This window comes from Ambystoma mexicanum, chromosome 6p (genome assembly GCF_040938575.1).
Source record: "Ambystoma mexicanum isolate Mex_15411 chromosome 6p, UKY_AmexF1_1, whole genome shotgun sequence".
NCBI classification, from domain to species: Eukaryota; Metazoa; Chordata; class Amphibia; order Caudata; family Ambystomatidae; genus Ambystoma; species Ambystoma mexicanum.
In genome coordinates this window covers 575,373,717-575,394,820 of record NC_090935.1, presented here as the reverse complement: position 1 = coordinate 575,394,820, position 21,104 = coordinate 575,373,717, and the positions used below count along the sequence as shown (strand labels likewise).

The following is a 21,104-nucleotide window of genomic DNA, read 5'->3' as shown; positions in this document are numbered from 1 at the left end:
ACATTTACTATAATACTGATCACCTTTTTCTCTGTAAGTTTGCAACAATTTGATCTTGTGAGAAAGCGAAGATAGTTTTAGGCCAAGGAAACATACCACACAGAATAAGACTAAACATGATATATTCATATGTATCAATTATTAATAAATGCACAGAATTTGAATAACTTTGTTATCTTACATGCTATGAAGTGTGTAATATGTCTATGTCTACACAAGCGGTCTAGCTGTGTGATCTCAAAAATGTTCATTTGAATGATGGACAAGATTCAGAACAAACATTATGTAGAAAATATAGATTGGAATCACTGAGAGTGTTAGCTCCTGAGGGCAACCAGTGGGGTACTCAACCAATGAAACATGATGAAGTCAAATTACACTGCATAGGACATTTTCCTCTCTAGATCTGTTCAAATTCATAAGAAGTAGAGAGCTCTGGAATTCCGCAAAGCCTGCAGAAGAGGAAACCCTGTTCAAGAGGATAAGTGGCATAAAACCATGGAAATGATCGGAGAACTCCCTAGGATCGCCTTACCCAGAAACTTGATTGATGCAGGACTTCGCCTAAATAAGACCAGATTCCCTTAGAAGGATGGCAGATGCCATAAGGCACTGGGTGAAGCTGTCTTGAGCCGTGAGATGCCATGCCGGTTCTGTGCATCCAAAGAGACACCGAGCATATGGGGTCCTTGTATTGTAGCACAGGATTGTTATATGTTGTTTAAAATACATGGCTGGAATGGTCTGCACTGGGGTGACGGTGAAGGCGTATATAGTCAAACATGTTGGTTGGGTTCTTTTGATTTTTCAACTTCCAATTTGGGGAAACCAAAAAACGAATAAGGAGATATTTTGTTTAAAGAAAAGACAAACCGTGAAGTGTAAAAGCCACAATGCAATAAGATATATGTCCTCCTCTCCCAAGTTCGCGCTCTAGTGGTATCCTCACTTATTCTTATTGGTGCAGCCTGCATATCTTTTGCAGCGTCTACAAGTGCTGCAGGATTCTGCTGCACGTGTGGCCTCTTCAACGCCTAGGCATGAATACATGTCTCCAGTGCTTCGTTATCTGCACTGGCTTCTGGTAGAGAAACGTGTGAACTTCAAATCACTTTGTTTGGTCCACTGTGCTTTCTATGGTCACAGAGCTGAATATCTTCAGGCTAAATTCTGTCCATATATTCCAGCCCGTGCTCTGCGGTCAGCTGATGCCAGGCTGATTTCTGTGCCTCCTGTCAGGGCCTTGTGTATTGCAGGCCGCTCTTTTGCAGTTGCGACAGCATGCCTTTGGAACTCCATCCCTCCATCATTATGTGATCGAAGACCACCTTGTGTTGCAGCAATCTCTTAAAATGTATCTTTATGAGCCACTCCTTTCCTTGCTTGACAGTGCTTAAAAGCGCCATGATGCCCTTATTGTGGACCGTGCGCTTTATAAATAACAGTTAACATAACATAACAAGTACCCTTTATCAGTTAGACCACTGAAGTGGTGGGACTACAAAGAAAGTCACTGTGTAACTGATTTCAGCATCAAATGAACTTGGATTTCTGACCATATACAAAGCAATTGGAGAATGGATTTCAAATACAATGCGGTAGCATTTTCAGCACAACTGCACATTGGACGTCATTACGAGTTCAGGGGTGCAGTGAAAAAGTGGCAGCAATTCAGTTACTGGCACTTGTTTGTGGTAACAGAATTTCTGCAATCTTTTCCTGTACTCCCAAATTCCGAGTTTGACCTTGAAGTGGAGGATTTACCTTCAAAATTATGCTGGAGGTAAATCCTCCACTTTAAGACCAATAATCAGTGTAATTACTGTAGCAAAATTGCCGCTCACAGTAATTCTGCCAGAATTCCCATGGAGTCATAGGGGCTACAAACATGGTGGTTTAAACCATCCTACCACCACTCGTAATATCATGATAAGCAGCGATTCATGGGGTCACATCACTTCTCCCAAGGGGGAGCCCTTCCCCATAGTAGTGGCGGAAAGCGGGACCTCACAGGGAGAGACTACTCTCATGGTGACAAAAACTACTGTTCCGTGATGGAACTCCCTAACCCTTTTGCCCTTGAATCTATGAAACCCATAAAGTCTTCTGAGAAACAATCTGAACACACTACTGTATGCTAATGTAATACTCCTTCCTTTCTTCCTGTAAATATTGATACCACCAAGATCAGGAAGAATAAAATGGACATACTGTCTGCTCTTAAGTCATCTTACAGGAGTACCGAGAAAAAGATTGATGGAGTTATAAAAACTACTCCATTGGCAAGTACCGAAGGTACTGAGAAAACGTGGCCTCAAAGAGGCATGAAGAATATCCAATGGACACAAACAAAGGACTGTGAAACTCCGCTGGGGAGGAACCAGCTGAATGGAATAAAAAGAGAGAAAGAACCAAATGAGAAGCAAAACGGGCCTAGCAGGCTAAGCAGGCTTGAGGCCTAGCAGGCCCGGGAAGTTCAAGCCTGAGAGCAAGATGCTACATTGGGGAAGCAAACCTCCTTTCGCGAGGACGCTGACAGCAGATTGCAGGAGTCTTTTGCAGGCTGGCCCAGAGCAGGCCTGACTGGAAGCTGAAAACCGACCAACGGTGGCATGACCTTGAGGAGGTGGAACGAGCAGTCCCTTAACTGTACCGATACCGTCTGGCTGGGAATCCCACACAGTCAAAGCATGCCAGCAGGGAGCAGAAAGAGAAGCAGAACAAACGTTTCATGGGAACGCATCAACCCAACACCCCAGGAAGGACCAGCGACCTGGCTCCAACAAAGAAGAGGTAACAGGAGTCACAGGAGACCCGGCAGGAAACTGATGAAGCTAGAGAAGACATTGAGAGTAATCTCCCTAGTCTTAGTTACTCTATCAAAAGTACCGAAATATAAAGAAGGTATCTGTAGTAATCTCCCTTATCTCAGTAACTGTATCAAGAATATCAAAGGAAAGAAAGCCTCAGGAGTCATTTCCCTCATCTCCAGTGTTGGGATAGAAGTGTTACGTGTGAAGATTACATCATCAGTGATCTTCCTCATCTCAGTTGTGCTAAAGAGACTGAGGGAGAAGAACATAACATGAGCAATCTCCCTCGTCTTAGTCACTCTATCAAAAGTACTGAAATATAAAGAAGGTATAGCAAGTAATATCCCTTGTCCTCAGTAACTGTATCAAGAATATCAAAGGGGAAGAAAGTATTGGGAGAAATCTCCCTCACCGCAGTAATTGTCTCAGAATTATTGAATGGGAAGAAGACGTCTGGAGTGTTCTCCCTTGTCTCAATAATTGTATCCACAGTATTGAAAGGAAAGAAAGCACTGGGAGTAATTTCCCTCATCTCCAGAGTTAGGATAGAAGTGTTAAGTGTGAAGATTACATCATCAGTGATCTTCCTCATCTCAGTAGTGCTAAAGAGACTGAGAGAGAAGAACATAACATGAATAATCTCCCTCGTCTTAGTCGATCTATCAAAAGTACCGAAATATAAAGAAGGTATCAGGAGTAATCTCCCTCATCTCAGTAACTATATCAAGAATATCAAAGGGGAAGAAAGTATTGGGAGAAATCTCCCTCACCGCAGTAATTGTCTCAGAAGTATTGAATGGGAAGAAGATGTCTGGAGCAATCTCCCTTGTCTCAATAATTGTATCCAGAGTATTGAAAAGAAATAAAGCCTCAAGAGTAATTTCCACTCGTCTCCAGAGTTGGGATAGAAGTGGTACGTGTGAGGATTACATCATCAGTGATCTTCCTCATCTCAGTTGTGCTAAGGAAATGGAAAGAGAAGAACATAACATGAGTAATCTCCCTCAGAACGCTATCATCAAAAGAGACATTCAGCCTAGAGAGTGCCACAAGAACAATCTCTTGTGTCAGAGTGTCAGGAGAAATCAAGGACACTACAGGAACAGTTTCCCTTGTTTTCACCGACAAGAGCAAGGAAAAGAAAGACCAGAAATAACGGTGTGTTGGAAACAACAGGAGTGTTTGACTTTGAAGCAAGCCCTAAGAGAATTCCTGAAAGAGGTGCAAAGGTTGATAACAACTGTTACAGGAAACTATCCAAATTGAGACAACGGCTGAGCCAACAGAGCCAGGAGAAGGGAGTAATTCTCCTGGTTCCTTCACCTGAATTGTTGAATCAGAAACTAAGGCAAAAGGGTACTAAACAACATCTTGGAGAGTGACCAAGTCGACCAGGAGGAGATAGCAGTTGTTGAACTGTGGGACCAGTAGAAGGGAATCATTCTCCAGGTATTCACTACAACTGCAGAGCTTGAGCTATTATCAGGGACTAACAGAAATACACACCTACGGGTAATCCCATTGCACCAGGATAAGGCAGTAATTATGCTGGAGCTGTTTATGCTTATATCTTTTGTTAGTGGTAGGGCTAGAGTAGGTTAGTTTGGACAGAGGATGGATATTTTGAGTTTGAGAACCACCCTGACGATGAGCACCCAAGTTCTTTTTTAGTTAGGTAGGGAAAACCCTTTAAAAGAAGGGGAAGATTGGCCTTTTTTCATTATTATTAAATTAAGATTGTTGTAAACATGCCACCCCTTTGTCCGACTCCTTAGTCCAGCACGCCACAGCCTACAGAACTTAGTGGTGGTAACAATAATTGCATTTTGCAGCAATTTGGTGGATTTACCACCAAAATACTGCTCAACTCATAATGAGGGCTATTGTATTTTGACAGTGGTCATAAACCAAACCTGTGTTTTCACAGGTGTATTTTAAGACCGTAACTGTGAACTGGTGTACAACATTCATACATGCCTACTTCAAAAGTCAACTGTACTACTAAGAATACTACTTAAATGAGGAAATGCATTTTGAATGTTACATATGGAAGGTTGCAGAAGTAGACGTGGGACACAAAGATTGCATGCTTGTTGGCATAAACTTGTACTGTAATCAAAATAAGGAAAGGTACCCTGCCTGTCCCGATAACTAAGAGGGGTTTCCCTGCCTCAAACAAAACTAAGGATAACGTCAGAATGTCCGTCAAAAGTAAATAGTCCACTGTCCTATGTCCCAAACCTATTTCTGTCCCTTACACTTCAACAGAAACCTATAACTCGACTGTACCCTGTCTATAGCAGGATGACTCCCTCCTTCGGGATGTATCCTGCAGTTCATTCCCCTAGCCGTCACTAGGCTTTAATGTGTTATTCCCCCATGAGGAGATCTTTCTCTCTCCAGACCGTCTCAGCAAAGTTCCAAGTTCCAAAACAATATTGGGAAGGCCCCAAGCCTTTCTCAGGCTCACTTTTCCAATGGTTTTATTTATCACAGTTCTATCTTCTGCCAAAGGATATATCTCTTTTCCTCTAGTCGTCTCGTATCTTGGATGATTTATCAAAATTCCTAGTTCCCAAACAATACTGGGAAGGTGTCTTTCTTTCCCAAGTCTTTCTTGGGCTCTCTTTTCCAACAGTCTTATTAATCAAAGTTCTGTTTTCTGCCAAAGGATATAACTCCCTTCCTGGTCTTCTTGTAACTTGTGCCAAAAGGATCTCTTCTCCCCTTACGTTTTTTGTGACTTATGCCAAAGTATCTGTCCCCCTGGACATCTCATGACTTGTGCCAGTGGAGCTCTTCCCCTGGACCTCTTGTGTCATTGTATGGGTCCCAGACCCCTCTCTCACTTCTGTAAGGTGGAGTTTTTAAGCCCCATTCACTAACCTGCCAGGCATTATCTTGTATGTATAACTATCTTGGTTTCTCAATGTTCGGGCCCTGACCCCTCTTTCAGCTTTGTAATGTTTCTTAACTAGGCCCGGTTCACTGCCAGGTCTCCCTTTGAGTCTCTTTGGGGTGCTCTTTCACCCCCTTCATTCTCGACTAGTCTCTGTCGGAAATTGGGTTTGGGGCAGGAGAAGGCACACTCTATGCAGAAAATGAGTGCAGAACTACATTACCCAGCAGCCTGGGGGCCAGCGTGTAGTTCTGGGTTTTGCACGTTGCTCCAGCTGATGTTAATTAGGCGTCTCCTTAAAGACGCTGGCTGCCCATGCTTAGGTGCAGATAATTAATGGTATGCAGCACTGGCGGTCACAGCGGTTTGTTGGAGGAAAACTGAAGAGGCTAGGGACACTGTAGGAATGCTTGTTTATATGCCCGGGCCATGGCAGTGAACAGAGGCTGCCCCGGCTGTTGCACTGCCTCATTCTTCAGAGTCAGGGTTGCCTCGAGAGGCACCCGGACGCACAGATAAGTGGGGGAAAACAATGCTTATGATGAAAGGGGAGGTTGTGTAGGGACACATGCTTACACGCTACACTCACCATTACGAGAGGAGCGGGGAACTCTAAAACGCAGTCTTCTGTAACCGCGTACTAAATATCATACAGATCAATGCGACTTTGAAGCGCACACGCAGTGAGAGAGAGGCACGCTGCAGGTTCTGGATAGAAAAGCTATAAGGACGATACTCTGAGCTTTACATGAAGAGATAGGAGTTGCTCCTCAGACAATGTGGAAGGGGCGCTTCTCAATGTAATGTATTTTTCCTCAATGTAATGTTTGTTTGTTTGCTATGCTCGCCCTAAGGGTCATGTGTCTTGGTTTTCATGTAATGGGAATTCCCTTGTCGGTGCCATACTGCTTGCTCTCAGAGTCATGTCATGCATCATGTCCAATAAGGTTCTATGTTCTTTGTGTTATGCTGCACTAACCTCCATGATATGTGCTTCCATGTTGTGTTCAGCTCTGCTGAGATAAGGTCTATGGTATATGGGCTCAACAAGCAGGGTAATAGGATTAAGCTGTAGGTAGGAATGCTCAGGTTTTGAAGTTTGGGATTAATGTGTACAGGGTTGTGAGAGTTTTGACTGGACTGTTTCTGGATATGTGCTATCTTTTCCATGACATCCCCAACCCATCCAATATATGTTCTCCTTACCCTCTTTCCGTTTTCCCTAACTCCTCCTTACCTATCCACAACCTCTCCCTAATCCCTCCTCCCCCCACTGACTGCCACGTGGTTACCTGTTTCACTAATATCCAGGCGCCCGTGCCAAACACGGTGGGAGGGTCGATCTATTCGGCTTCTGTGGTTCGGGAGAGGGGGTCGATACAATCTCCTCCCTTCATTTTGTGACAGTCTCTCTTTGGTCTCATTGGGACGAGGTAGATGGCTCTGCACTTCCTCCCAACCACAGCCTCTGGGGTTTCCTTATGCCTTCCCGGTCCCCCTCCTCGTACCTTTGCACTTGGTCTGCGAGTGTCCAGTCCTCCGCACCACCGATAAGCTTCTGTGGCTTCCCCTGGGCTCTTGCGGTCTTCCTTTGGTTTTCAGTGGCTCCACCATGCTGGTTTCTCACTGCCTGTCGGGTCTCGCCTGGACCACTCGGCTGGCTTGGTTTCTGCCACTGGACGCCGGGCTCCCCAACAACCAGGTATGTCATGGCTCTTTTTCGTCTTCTCGGTCCTCGCCTTCTTGCTACAGGCATTCGGGTCCTCAGCGCGTTTTACCTGTGTTTGTCCGCTCCCCATTGTAAAGCTGCTCTGGGGCAGGCAGGACTGACTAAGAGGGGAGTCCTACATTACTTTTTATGTTGGTTGGTCTTTTTAGCTTCCAATAGCTAGTATGTTCGTATCGTTTCCAGGTAGGGCTCTTCATTGACCTGCTCTTCCTGGTGGAAGTACTTTTGAAGTCATCCATATTCACTCTTCCCTTACTCTTCCTCATCACAGTATTATCTGCCTGATTTATAATTGCTATTTATAAGGAAATTAAGAGAAGAAAGAGGAGACATAGAGGATAGGGGTGTCTGAGCCCTATTGGCACCGTTGGGTGAAATATGTCTGGCATGATGCTGTGGATAATACGTTCTCCCTCGACAGTCCTCACTTCTCCCACAGAGGAGGTCCCCAACCATGGGACCCTCCCCCTGAGTACCACACCCAGGGGGACCATCTGGCAGCGGCCTCACCTCCCTGGCCCCATGGGAAGGGACGACATCGAAAGATTTGTTACATATATTTGTTAGATGTTCATTTTCTCTGATGCCAATGCTTGTCAATGGCGTAAGAGAAACTCCAATTGAAAAAATGCATTGTTGATGTAAATCTTGAAGACATATGGGAGCTGATTAGCAGCAACCTGGAAAACACATGTATTGATGTTAGGAATGTATCTATATAAAGATTTGATTCATACAAACGGATATATCTGTGTTTTGTAAACTAGTGAGAAAAAGCAGGCAGATTACATATCTTTCTGCAGACTAGATTACTGTAAATTGCATAATTGTTAGTGACTTCCCCAGCATAACGTTAGGGAACTACCCCATGGTTTTGATTCACTATTTTAATCAAACAGAATATCCAGCAATAATATAGGCATTTTCTTGTCCGAGAATTTTGGGGTGGGACTGTGTACTACGGATTGTTATTGTTAGATCAGGGGGGTACTGCCATGGTAGAATTAGAGATTTATCAATCAATAATTGACATAGAATAGAGACTCGCCTGGGGCTCTGGGGTAGTGACATCACAAATGTCAGCACATATTTGCATTTTGTAACACTGAATGCGCCACGAATCACAGGTATGTGTGAAGTTTCATTATTGTGCTACATTGAATGTCCCTGCTGCATAATCTCATTTGAGTGTACAGGTTGTTTCTGGAACACGTACAGATAACGAGCACTTCATCGGCTTTAGGGGCTACGCGCAATAATATTAGAGACTCTAATGATAGCCCAAATCTTCTTCACTCACAGATGTACGACATAGTGAATAGTTCATTCGCATTCCCACATCAAACTCCTATACTAGAGTAGCCACTTTTGATTTTAAAAATAACATGTTTGGTACAGGATTAAATACAAACACTTGTGCACCACAACACAGGCCCCAGACACATCATGCAATATGCGTGTTTACAGTTGACGCCATGTGACACACTTGCTGCAACTTAATGGCGTCAGACTCTGACTTAGGAAAAAACATGGCTCCGCCACGAGTAATGCCAATCATTTCGGAAATCGTCCAGGAACTATCCCACAGTATACAGGTAATGTTTCACCCATTCCCTGGTGCAATAAGTGAATTTAGCAGTGCTCTTAGCTACAGCCGATTACAATAAGGGCACTTGCACGCTTGCAGATCCTGATTACAGATGTCTGAAACATGAATATTTAACCAAGAATGAATACATGTTTGTGCTTTTTTCGCAATGGTAATGAGATGCTTGACATAAATGTAGGTAGTCTTTTATTATTTGTTTTGTTTTTACATTTAGTCTATCAATTTTGGACAAGTATAGTGGCAGTTTTATTTGCTCACAATAATTTGTTCCACACGCCGATACAATTTGGACAGACCAGAAATGGAAATGCCCACACAGGCGATATACATAGCTTTTTGGAGCCAACAGGTGCTTGCCACACATGGACACATCAATCAATGTACTCTACCATGATTAGGTATATATAGTCTACATGCACAACCAATAAGCAAAAGGAAGTCAGGTGGCACAAGGCCTCTGAACACGTGATTTTCCGAGCACACTCACGCTACTTTCACAGCTAATAACATACACAGACACGTAATGCATGCAAGAAGGAACTCTCGGTGAAAAAAGAATTTCTGTGGCCTATTTATTATAACCACCATACCCATAATACGGCCCTCAAAGAACCGTATTGCATTGGAATTTTGGCCTACATCTTTTAGATAACAAAGACTCAAGTTATCATGACAGTCTTTTAAAGAGATAACATCTCTCCACTGAAAACCCCTCCTTAACCACCCCTATCGCCCCCAACCACAGTCTCACGGTATCCAGTGCTAATGACCCTGGAGAAATGGCCACCAGGAGGCGACATTTACCCAAATTTGCACTCCAAAGAAAATCAAGCCCTTTCCCCAAATATTCGAGGACTGGAGTACATAATATAAAATTATATCTGTGGTGTCATCACCACCTTCTGTCACGTGGAGAGGGACACGGGACACGGGACACGGGAAGGGAAGGGGGATAGGAAAGAACATCAGTTCTGGTTATGCTGCAGTTGAATAAATACGTGTTGTGAACTTCTCTCCAGCCTCCGCTCTGTGTGTTGCCCAGGGTGGCGGGAGGCCTGTATGCAGATCGAGGTAACAATGATCTAAACTTGACACTGGCGACGAAGGTGGGATCCAGGTATTTGTGCACCATGAGTTTATAGAGAACATGGATGAGGCCTATTTCGATTGCGGCCTTGTAGCTTAAAATGCATCCGCTTTCGGTGGCAGCTTCCAGGACGTGCATGGGGATGTCTTTGGCTTGTCCTTTGTAGCTGCAGGACACAGTGAAGAAACCCTTGCAGGCCAGGGTTGTCTTTGAGCCGTAAGGGAATATCAGAGCTTTTGCGGGTTGTAGACATGGGGCGTGTGGGCATGTTGTTGTATAAAAATAAAAAAAATAAAAAATAAAAATTAAAAATGCAAAAGTATACCTCTTCACTTATTACATTCACGGTTGCTCCAGTGTCCACCAAGAATTCTATCGCCGTCTTATTAATTTGTATGACTAGAGTCGGCTGTGCTCTTTGGCTGTTGGGTTGCCTAACGCATATAGGTATCCCTTTTTCCTTGGTTCTTCCCTTGGTTTCTCGCTTCTTCTGGCACTTTCCTCTGAGGACGTGCCTGAGGCGCTGTCTGAATGTGAGTGTTCAACTAGATATCTGATGTATCTTCTGCTTCTTCTCCTTGGTCTGGATGTAGTGGGTTTGCTGTCTCTCCAGTCACCCGAGGTACGTTCCCTTCTTTGGTCTTTCTTGTTGTCTCTGTACCTGCGATGGGCTACATCATACGTCTGGCTTGTCATTCGGTGTGGACTTTGCAGCCTTTGGTCCGTTTCTTGTGTTGATTTTCCGCTTCTTCCTTCTCCTCGTATCTTGCTGCGATATATGAGGCATACCGCTCTGTAATGGTTCTCTCCCCGCAGGCGGAACACTGTTGACCCATGGCTGGGCATTGTCCCTCATGCAGGTATTTGTGGCCACATCTGTAGCAGAATGGGTCGGTGTTGCCTTTGAAAGCACCTTTCAGCTTGTTGACACACTCCTGCTTGCCATGCGTGATTTTGATGTCTTCCAGTCCTTCTACCTGTGAAGCTAATGCAGCGCTCTCACACCCGACTATGATTTACGAGCACAGTGCCTCTTCGTTGGAATAATTGTTAAAGTCACAGTGCTTCATTTTAAGTTTCAAACGCATCACAAACGCGTCCATTGTCTCTCCTTTGGTTTGTTTGGTGGTGTGGAAGATGTGTCTCTCGTAATCTACGTTTGTGTGTGGCGTGAAATAGTCTGTGAGGGTTGCCTTCAAGCTTGCGTAGGTGTCGGTGACGCTTGTGGGGAGTTCGTCCACAATGTCCCTTACATTTGAGCCAATGGAATTGTAAGTAGACTGTGTTTCTTCTCGTCATCAACAGCGCCAATAGCTTTTAAACACACCTCAAAATCTCTCAGCCTCCTCTTCCAATGTGGGGCTAGAGTGCTGGTGTCACTGAGGTCAAAATTTGGGGGCCGTTGTGTTATGAGGCTGTGAATCCTGGGTGTGAGTGCTCGAACCAGTGTTAATGGCACTGTTAATGATTCATTTTCTGACATTTTTCCTTTTGGTGTGTCTGTAAGACAGTTTTGGTGGATTTTTGGCATTCCCCCCCTCACTGACCTTGTTTTAGTGATGTTTCCTCTGGGGTCTGTGGTGCACGTGGTGTGATGGCGCGTGGTTATCTGGTGGGCTGGAGGACTGTGGGGCTCACATGCTCCTCTGGCGTGGTCTCCATTCCGTTGGGAGTTCTTATGGCGAGTCTGTTGTGGTTGCTCTGCCATGTGCGGCAAATTCTGTGAGTTTCTCAACCCTCCGAGGCCAAACCACTTTTCAGCTCTAATGCGCCGCTGGGGGCTGGGCGCGTCAGGCTGTGGTTAAAAATCCGAAAAGGCGGGAAGCCGATCCTCTGATTCCCTCTTCGGCGATGCTTTGCGCCTCCGACCGGAGGGAGAGTAGGCAGCGGAGAGTCCTTGTGCTCCTATCCGCTTCAATCCGTTGGCGGGAGGTTATTTCGTGTTCCTCCGACCGCCCAGGTGTGGTGGAGCTCATGTGCTCTGACCCGCTGGATGCTGTCGGCAGGAGCCTCTGCTCACACTGCTGGGTGCCTGGGGAGACGGTGTGATGCGCACACTATATCAGCGGGGAGCTTGCACGCTCCACCTCGCCCCGGCTCTTTCTGGTGCCTGGGAGACTCCTTCCGTCCAGAAAACGCTGCCTGGAAATAATGCACCGCAGCTTGTGGTGGCGTGCTTCTTTGCAGAACACGATCACAGGGTGCATGAGCCAGTGTCAAGTTGCTCGAAGCTGACATCATTGAGCCAGCAGAGGGCCCCACTCCATGGGTGTCCCCCATAGTGCCTGTGCCCAAAAGAGACTTGTCAGACATTTGCATATGTGTGGACATGCAGCGGCCAAATGAGGCCATTATGAGAGAAAGTCACCAGGCACTGCGCATCACTGACAGGGTGCATCTCCTCGACGGGGCCACTATCTTCTTCAAGCTGGACCTTAACAAAGGGTACCATTAACTGGAGCTCCACAAAGCGTCCCGATATATTACCACTTTCGCCACTCATCTGGGCTTATACAGATATAAGTGTCTTAGCTTCGGAGTCTCGTCAGCGGCGGAAATGTTTCAGTCAGAGATCCATAATGTCATCAAATACGTACCCAACTGTCTGAACTACAGTGACGACATTCTGGTGTTTGGTCATACCCAAGAGAAACACGCTCGCCCGAGTGTGCATGGCCCTAGAAGAGGCCCACCTTGCCCTAAACAAGGAAAAATGTGAATTTAGGAAACAGACACTTTGCTTCTTTGGCCACATTTTCTCCTCCAAGGGAATGACACCTGATCTGGAAAAGGTCAGCGCTCTCACGGACACAAAACCACCAAGCTCCACAACCGATCTCAGGTCCTTCTTGGGACCAGCTAGTTACTGCACACGATACATAAAAGACTTTCCGTCTGTCAGTGAACCCCTCAGGGCACTCACCAAAAATAAAGCAGAGTTCAAGTGGTCTGAAAGGTGCCAACAGGCGTTCCAAATCATAAAGGATCGCATCTCTGATGCCAAGAACATGGCTTATTTTGACCCCAGAAAGAACACAGAATTAATAGTGGACAAAAGCCCAGTAGAACTTGGAGCCACCTTGATCCAACATGACGAGATAGACAACCAATCCAAGCATATCATATCCTACTCCAGCAGGAGCTTGTCCAAAACTGAACAGGCCTACTCACAGGCCAAGAAGGAAGGGCTAGCCGTAGTTTGGGCCTGTGAACATTTTCACTTATTTCTGTACGGGAAACCATTTACAATAGCCACAGATCACCAGGCTTTACTGTTCATCTACAGCAACTCTCAAGCCAAAATGCCAACACGAATCGCAAGATGGGCTCTGCTACAAGGCTATCACTTCAAAATAATTCACAGACCGGGGAAAGATCACAACCCAGCGGACTTCCTCTCACGACATCCAGGTAAGGAATGCTCACCCAACCCATTCATAGCGGATCAGTACATTAGGTAAGTGATACAAGGAAACACCCCAAGAGGTCTTGACTCACACCAAATAGCCCTAGAAACAAACGCTAATCAGGGACTACAGATCATCCTGAGATGCCTGGAGACTGGACACTGGAAGCAAGCACGGCAGTTGAAGGAAAACACGGGGGAGGATAACAAACAAGACATCACCTGTCTCCTAGCCATCAAAGAAGAACTTGCAAAGCCTGAAGAAGGATTGCTGCTAAAAGGTGCCAAACTAGTGATCCCTCGCAGCCTAAGACATAAGGTCTTAGAACTAGCACACAAAGGGCACCGGGGCATAGTGTCCACGAAAAGGATGCTCAGACAAAAACTATGGTTCCCTCATCTCGACCATCAGGTAGATGAGCTACTTAAGAACTGCCCCACATGTGCCGTAATAAATCCACACACCAGACCAGAGCCACTGTGCGTGACCACCCTGCCAGAAGGAATCTGGGAAGAAATCGCTGTGGACTTTTTTCGGGACGCTGGTAGGGAGTGAGCACATACTGGTAGCGGTCGACGAATATTCTCGATTCCCAGAAATCCAGATCGTGGCGTCCACATCAGCATACCTCACCATTCCAGCTCTCGACAGAATGTTCGCCACCTATGGCATCCCTAAAGTTGTGAAAACTAACAATGTGCCCCCATTCACGGGACAAGACTTGCAGACATTCTTAGAATACATGGGATTCCATCACAGGAAAATAACACCTTTGTGGTCCCAGGCAAACGGCACCGTAGAGCGTTTTATGAGCAAAATAAAACGCACCACAGAAATTGCTCGACTCACTGGTAGACCAGTGGAAAAGATGCTTCCACAGTCAGCCCACACTACAGGGCACCCCCCTACTCCCCTGACCATGCCCCGCAGGCAGCCCACAACACAGGGGACCACCCAACACCCCTGACCATGCCCCACAGGCAGCCCACACCACAGGGGATCCCCCTACACCCCTGACCATGCCCCGCAGGCAGCCCACACCACAGGGGACCCACCTACACCCCTGACCATGCCCCGCAGGCAGCCCACAACACAGGGGACACCCCATCACCCCTGACCATGCCCAGCAGGCAGCCCATCACCCGTGACCATGCCCTGCAGGCAGCCCACACCACAGGGGACCACCTAACACCCCTGACCATGCCCCACAGGCAGCCTACACCACATGGGGACCCGCCTACACCCCTGACCATGCCCCGCAGGCAGCCCACAACACAGGGGACACCGCATCACCCCTGACCATGGCCTGCAGGCAGCCCATCACCCGTGACCATGCCCCGCAGGCAGGCCACACCACATGGGACCCCCTTACACCTCTGACCATGCCCCGCAGGTAGCCCACGCCACAGGGGACCCCCCTACACCCCTGACCATGCCGCGCAGGCAGCCCACAGCACAGGGGACCACCCAACACCCATTGACCATGCCGCACAGGCAGCCCATCACCCCTGACCATACCCTGCAGGCAGCCCACACCACAGGGGGACTTTTTCCACACGATTTGCCTGTCACAGGCGGGGTACGTGTATTGCAGGGGGTGCGCGTGGTGATTTTCACTTGATTTGGCTGCCCTGCACGGTACCCATATTGTGGGGTTACAGCAGGCATGTTCCACGTGATTTTGAAGGCGTGAGTGGGGTACCCATATTCAAGGGGGTACGCGAGTAGATTATCAAGCATTTTGGCTGCCGGGATTGGGGTATGTGTATTGAAGGGGGTGCGCAGGGAGATTTTCATGCGTGTTGGCTGCCACGAGCAGGGTACGCATAGTTTTTCACGTGATTACATTGTAAGGGGCCTGTAAACGGGTCCAGGGTTAGCGCGGCCGTATTGGGGATTTCTATGGCTTTTCCTGGCGCAAGGGGCGTTCTTGGGGGCATAACTGGCACTGCTGGATGTTCGCTGCACCACGGTTGCAAATGGCTTGGGAAATCCATGAATACGCTGTGACCCTAAATAGTGGTTGGCGCAAGCGGCTGGCACACGCTGGCGCACGCTCCCTCTCTGTGCTTGCTGCGTGTGCTACTTCTGCGCTGACTTCTATGAATTACCCCCATAAGATCAAATTTTCATATGGCCAAGCATTTAAAACTCTAGCTGATAATGCTGGGTATAACTTCAATCTCGGTTAATCTGAATTGCAATGTTAAATGAAATGGATGGGCGGTTGTCTAGCTGAGGGACTTGAAACCAAAAATCAAAAGGCTAAGGCTAAGGTTGTCGGAAGCGGCCAGCGTTGAGGCTTGACGTTGAGGATTGACGTACTCCGTATTACGGAAGCTGGTGCGGCTTGACGACCTGTGGGTCCCTTTTTCGAAGAGGCGGAGATTGGTAGCGTCGGAGGAAGCTGCAGACTGCGAGCTGCGTGCTGCGTTCAGCGTGATCCCTGTGGACCCCGTGTCGTGGTACAGGGTGCAGGAGCACCCACCTCGGGGAGAAAGTGCTAGGCAGCACCGTGCAGCGCCACGCGGCTCAACATCGGCTCTACATCCTAACACTAAGCGGAGCGGAGTACAAAGGAGGAGCACAACTGTGGTGGACAGTGGTAAGCTGGGCTGGGCTCGGAGCCCTGTAGCTGGGCTGGACGACGGTGAGCCCCGAGCCCTGAGCCCGGAGCCCTGCAGTTGATGTCCTGTGGTACTCCGGGATACTTTCGTGTCCCCCCTGCTGCCCGCTGTAACCCCTCCCTGTGACGCGGCCTTGTGCCTTGGGATTCGGGGACTCCGGGGGGCCGCCAGTGAGGTTGGCTAACAGGCCTTGACTGCTGATAGCAGAGGAGGAGTGGAGGGTGTAGAGGGGATCTGGGGGCAACATCAAGGATTAGGTGCCTGATAGTCACCCAGTGCTAGCTGTGAACTAGCTGTCTGCCTCTCGTCTCCCCGCTCTCACTTTCCTTTCACCCATTTCATTTTGATAACTGTTAGTGGAGCGGGGGAAAAACATTTGGGAGACTGTGGGCGGTATGCCTTTGATCCCATATGTTTTATGATACAACGCTCTCTCATTTATATGGAAAATAATAGCTGAGGGTGTTGGGTGCTACGCTATACTTTGTCTTTGGGTGGCTAACCAGTCCGACATAGCTATTTAAGACTCATTGACTGCTACAGCTAGTAGCATTGGATAATAACATCTTAAGTAGTCCCCTTCCCCCCGCTGTTGTGGTTGGTACTGACTGGAATTATAATGCCAGCGGGCCGAGGATCTGCAAAGAATCGATACCACCTTCGTAATTTAATAGCACAACCAAATAAGGAGAGTGGAGAAGAATTACCCATGACGAAAAACAACAAGTCTAAAAAGAAAAAGAGGGGCAACATGGTTGCAGGCCAAGGTACAATAACTGGCTCTTTTCCTCCATATCCTCCAGCCGATATCAATTTAACAATTACTGAGGAAGAAGAGGTGCACAAAATCAGAAGTAGTGCACTAATGAGCTCCTCTAATTATGAGGATATTGACAATAACTCACTACTGGAGCTGTGTTTGAGTATACAAAAGGAGATGGCATTGCAAACCCGATTAACAGCAGAAAATGGAGGGTTGCATCAGTCAGCAAGTGGAAGTGTAATGTGTACGTCACCTGGTTTACCTATACTGACAGAGAGTACAGGGAGGCCATCTGCCTCCCCAAATCTGGTAATGACCTCCATGGAGGATGCACCTGAAAAAGAAATAGAAGAGCTGGGTTGTCAAATAAATATGACAAACGAGATTGCCGAGCTCCAGTCTTCAGTAGCGGCATTACAATTTGCACTTAAGATTCTTTTACAAATGTCTGGACGCATTCTAGCTAATACCGTAACTTTGACTGCGGCACATGAGCTTAAAGAAAAAGAAAGAGAAGAGACTGAAGCCACACACGAGGAAGTTATACAGATAGTTAAAGAACAAGAAATACTACTGGGGAAGCAAACGGAGACAACAACCCCTGTAGAGCCAGAGGAACAATCAGATAAAGAGATGGACACCCAATATGAACATAGCGCGCATGTCTTCTTCTCGCGAAAGCAGCGGAGATTGGCAAGGAAGGCTCAAAAACTTGCCAAATGGAATCCTCAACCGGATTGTGTAGAAGGATCACCTGCCTTCGAATCCCGCTCAAAAAAAGCAAGGAAAAGAGCGAGTAAAGCTAGGAAAAAGAATCCACCAGCGGAGGGCCAGTTTACAAGCTGGCTTCGTAAGGATCAAGAAGTAACTAAAACAGTAGTTGAAGAAGATGAAGCTTCGGTGTTTGATGACCAAGAAGAAGATATAATTGTAATAGAGCCGCCTGAACAATCTATGAAAAATCTGGAAGAAGGGAAAGCTATGAGAACGCCGACTAATATGACCGAAGATCAGGAAGACCTCTCGGAAAACAGGGTTTGCCTGACAAAAAATCTATATCACAGTGGCAAAAATAAATGGCTAACGCGATCAGAGTTACTAACTGGGCTCAATTGTGTCCCTCAACTACGTGTATTAACATCAGAAGACTTCTTGTTTGTCGAGCCTTTGAACGGCCCTAATCCCAATGTTTCTGCATTACACTGCAAATTCCTAGCTACAGCAAAGATCATTCGAAAATATAAAGAAGATCTGAGAACAGTAGACATTGAAATTGATGTGGATTTGAATGAGAGAGACCCTAACGTTGTACAAGAGCAACTGATTACCCCAGAAAGTGAAACAGTCAATGTCAAGAATTTGGAAGGGAAAAAACTTGAGCTTGCCGATGCGCAACTAGTGCTAAAGTGGGTGCTGGAATCTTTGCCAGGGGTTTTAAAGAACCACTGAGATTTTACTGTCGTGTCCTGGAACTGCCGTGGTTTCACACACCTACTTAGAGCTGAGGGATCTACGGCTCTATTATCAAAACATAGTTGCTTTTGTTTACAGGAGACACGGGCAGTAGATCCCTTATTACTAGACGGCTTTGTTGTTCATCAAGCATTTGCAAAAAGGGGCACAAGAGGTCGCCCGTATGGTGGATTAATCATAGGGGTGACAAATGTATTAGTCTCCAAACGGTGGTATGGACTCTTTGATGATTACCTTATTGCAGTAGAGGTGCAGTTGGGAAGAGAGAGCAGCCTGGAAAGATTGCTACTCTTAAGCCTCTACAACCCCCCGGGTGATACTATTAGTGAGCAAATTCAAGAGGCACTACAAGAGCTTAAGACAGACTGGATGATATACTCAAGACAAGGCAGCAGTAATCGTCTTGGGGGACTTTAACTGTCATATGAAGGGTAAAGGAGGTAACATGCAATATCCTAAATTAAAGGAAAATGTACTATGACACATGTGAAAAAGAGTGGGGAGAAACAGGGGTGGATTAGTCTGTTTGACTGTTGGGAATTAGAAATGATTAATGGTCGCACTATTAGGGATTCCCCAGCCAAGCATACTTGGACCAATGGTATTGCTTCGAGTACGCTGGATTATATTTTTATGAGTCCAATATTATTACATCAGGTGATGGACATGGAAGTGATCAATAACAGCTGGAGTGACCATGCAATTTTAAGGTGCACACTTAAAATTGCTAGGGACCCTATTCCTCAGTCTTATATGGGTAATATTATAGTTAATAACGCTGGTACACGAATAAGCTGGTCTGATAAAAACATAAGATCAGCAACGGAGTCACTGATCCATCTTGACAATTTGAACCCTTTGTATTTTGAGGCTATGAACATTAATCCAATAGAAGATTGGATCCTGGCCTTCTCCGGCAAACATGCTTCCAATTCCATAGGGACAATGTTAAGAACAGAAGGCAATACGAGATCCTTTAATAAAGAAATAAGAAATGCTAAAAGGGATCTCAGAGCCGAGTTACAAAGAATTAAGACTATGAAACTACCCATGCTTCAATATAGTGAACTGACTAGGAAAATAAAAAATAGATACAGGATAACTATTAAGAATATCAAAAAGACCGAGAGTACACGTTTGTACCAACAATTGGTGCAGACAATTGGGTCTAGACACTCGCGTAGCATTTGGGCGCTGCTAAGCGAGGTTAAGGGTAAGAGTAAAGGTCAATTGGTCAATCCCATAAATGGGGCAGCATGGGTAGAATTCCTTGAAACTCGTAATCTGAAAAGCCAGGTAGATAAAGACAGGCCGAAAAGACAAATTCCTTATGAGCAGCCGTTTGAGGTAACATACGAGGTGATATATAATAAAATTAAAGATCTGAAAGATTCAAGAGCCCCTGGCCCTAACGGATTGTCTAACACCGTTATTAAGAACTATGCAGATTTCTGGGCCAGTTTGCTTACTATCTTGTTTAAGAAGATCATGGCAGTAGGAGAAATACCTAATACCTGGCAAACAGCGATCCTAATTCCCATTTTTAAAAAGGGAAATCGGCTTGATCCTCATAACTATAGGTTATTGTCAATGTTAGATATTAATGGAAAACTGTTTGCCTCTTTACTGTTGAGTGAAATCCAGAAGTGGGCTGATGAAGCTAATATCCTGTGTAAATTCCAGAGCAGATTTCGAAGAGGATATTCTACAATCCACAATTTGATAATTAAAGATATTTTGCGTACTAGAGCAAGCATTAAGGGGCAGCCTCCTATGTATGCATTATATATCGATTTTAAGGCGGCGTTCGACACCATTCCTAGAGATCGGTTATGGGTAAAACTTGAAAGTATGGGTTGCCCTGAAAGGCTACTGTACTACCTTAGACTTCTTCACTTAAACACCTCAGTCCGTCTTAAATTAGACCAGGAAGGACATTTGATCAGTAGTGTCTTGCAGAACAGAGGGGTGAAGCAGGGGTGTGTTACGGCCCCGTTAGTATATAACTTGTATGTTCATGACATTCCAATAGTCTTAGCTGCTATGGATAATTGTCCCCCTAAAGTAGGAGAATCCCCTTGTGTGGTTCTTGCTTATGCAGACGACCTGGTAATATTAGATAATACCATAAGTGGATTACGAAGGTCGGCCATAGCCTTATGGGAGTATGTCAGTAATAATGGCTTGACCATTAATTTAGAGAAAACGAAAGTGTTAAGATATACTCATAAAAAAGTATCACGGGTTAACTTGGTGGTGGGTAACACTACCATTCTATATGCACCGTCTTATCGCTATTTAGGGGTAGAATTCGAACCCCACGGGGATTACAAATCTTGTAGACAAAAACGTACTATCAGAGCTGCCCAAATTACGGCTTTAATGGCCAATTTCACTCGTAAACAGGGTGGATTTACGATATGGGCAACACATCAACTGTACATCCAAGTATTTATCCCTACGATTACCTATGGACTGGAGGCGTTGTTAACTTTTGATTTAAACTGGCTACAAATCATTGAAGGCAAATTTTGGAGACGGATCTTGGGGCTGCCCCCTGGAGTGCCTATGGCCATTATAAGACTGGAACTAGGACTCACCTCCCTAAAAGCTGTGGTGTTAAAAAAGAGAGCGGTGTTCTTTTTAAAAATGATGAATACTACCTCCAATACCCTTTTATCTGCTGTGCACCAAATA

At 46.0% G+C, this 21,104-nt stretch overlaps 1 protein-coding gene across 1 annotated transcript in view; it reads right to left on the bottom strand.

Annotated features, from left to right (window-relative positions):
• Positions 1 to 21,104, bottom strand: part of LOC138511607 (uncharacterized) — a 242,072-nt gene that overhangs the window by 200,936 nt on the left and 20,032 nt on the right. The gene's annotated exons all lie outside the window — the stretch shown is intronic.